Source organism: Octopus bimaculoides, chromosome 2, assembly GCF_001194135.2.
Source record: "Octopus bimaculoides isolate UCB-OBI-ISO-001 chromosome 2, ASM119413v2, whole genome shotgun sequence".
NCBI lineage: Eukaryota > Metazoa > Mollusca > Cephalopoda > Octopoda > Octopodidae > Octopus > Octopus bimaculoides.
In genome coordinates, this window is record NC_068982.1 from 73,179,925 (window position 1) to 73,182,422 (window position 2,498).

Consider the following 2,498-nt stretch of genomic DNA (forward strand, 5'->3'; position numbering starts at 1 on the left):
TATATATATATATATACGTGATATAAAGCTTGAAACACGTGTACCGCAGAATCCTTTGTGTTTTTGTTGTTATTTTTTGCATTTACAATTTATATATATATATACATATATGTATGTGTATGTATATATATGTATATATATATATATGTATGTATATGTAATTATATCGTTCTAGCTAAGCCGATTTAGCCCCTTTTATACACACACACACACACATTCATGGCTTCCGTCCAGGAAGAAGCCGTCTCACACAGCTCTTACAAAACTATGACTGGGTTTTGAAACAGCTACTTAATCATTCAGATGTCAATGTGATATATCTTGACTTCGCAAAGGCCTTTGATGAGGTGGATCATGACATGATATGTCACAAGCTGCGAGATCGAGACTTTGGCATTGCTGGTAAACTGGGAGAGTGGCTGCATGACTTCCTTAAAGACAGAAGTCAGGCAGCTGCAGCCAATGGTGCTCTTTCGAGTGGCGCTCCACCGCGGAACTGTTTTGGGGCCATTACTGTTTATAAAAGCTCTCTTAGACATGCCCATGGTCACTCAGACAGCTATTGTCACTAGCTACGTTGATGATACAAAATTGTCATGGGCAATATAAAATCCAGATTAAGTCGGAAGCCTACGGCGGGACTTGAGTGCAATATACAAGTGGGCTGAAGTAAACAACATGCAGTTTAATGCAGTTTCCAGCTTTAAACATTGCAGTTTCCAGCTTCAAGCATTGTAGTATCAACTCACAAATGTACCGTAGCCTACATATATAGGATCCGAAGGCGTTTCAATCTCAGAGTCACAGGCAGTGAAAGACTTGGGGATCAGTATGTGCAATGATGCATCATTTCATATGCACATTACCAAGATGGCAACAAAGTGCACACAATTGGCAGAATGGATACTAAGGTCCTTCAAGACAAGGGACCGACAAGTTATGTTGTCCCTGTGGAGTACCTTTGCTCTTAGCCGCCTGGACTACCGCTCTCATCTATGGTCACCACACGGTACCAAACTAACTGCTAGCTCGAAGCGGTCCAGCGTCACCACGTTAAAAAGATTGCAACTGTGCAGCAGGTGAGCTACAGGGATAGGCTGGGAAAACTACGACTTTACTTCTTAGAGCGAAGGTGCGACAGACATGTAATAATCTACATATGGAATGGCTTGTATCTAATTTCCGCATTGAGTGTTATACTGGACGCCGTTGTATTGTATCAAAGGTACTATCCACTCCATCTAAATTCAGGACCAGGTACCGCAATAGCTCAGGGTTCAAAGGCCCACAGCTCTTCAATGTCCTGCCACAAAAATTAAGAAATCTGCAAAATGTGGACGTAGATGTCTTCAAGAAAGAACTAGACATTCTCCTCTCGACAATTCCGGATGAAGCGACGGCCCGGCATGAGGTACAGACCAGGGCAGCGGAGTCAGACTCCCTCAAACACGAAATGGACCAACAGTCGGGACAAAGTCATATACAGGAGTAGTAATGTGAAACCCCATCACCCTGAGGAAATCAGCCGTTGCAAAATTACAGTGGTGCCCCAGCATGACTGCATCAACATAGCTGAAACGAATAAAAGATAAAACACACACACACACACACACACACACACACACTATATGTCATGGAATAACTTTAATTTGACCTTTTTCATGATATTAACGAAAGCATATCCCTCTCCGGGTATTACTTTGTGCTCATTAATAGATCAGAGCATGTATATTGCAAGTGTCTCTATTGCTTTCTCTAAGTCAGTATGAAGCATGGGTTTTTTTTGAACAAGCAGGAAATGGGATTTCTTTTGAAATAACAAAGCCAATACTAAACATAAATTTTACCCACTATAATAGCATCAACTTCACGGAATATATCTGTCTTAGCGCCGAAAGCTACCATCACATCGCTATTGCTATTGACTGATATAAATGAAATAGATGAACTTTCACGAATTAAATTAGGTCATATTTCCGTGCACCTGGAGTGAGGTCAACACCACCCACAGGTTCCAAAGTTACATATAATACTAAAACACATTTAGAAGCGGAAACTGTGAGTAGAATCGGAATGAGTTGTTGGGCGCGGCTGTTTGGACGCTGACAATTTGGCATGGCTAAATGGACATTCCGTCTGTTTTTGACGCTGGAGGCAAACATGCACGCGCGCGCATTGACAGAGAGAGATACACACACGCGCACACAAACACACACACACACGTACACATACACACGGACGGACACACTCACACGCACGCACACGCACACACACGCACATACACATACATAGGCACGCACGCGCAGAAACATACATATAAAGAAAGAGTGAGAGAAGGTGAGAGAGAGTGGTATTGCAATTTATTAATTGAATAAAGTTGGTATAAACACTTTCCCTCTCCATATACACACACATAAATAGAGACAGAAAGACAGATAGACAGACAGAAAAATTGGAGGGAGAGGGAACGAAGCATTAAAATATTTGATGTCAAATAA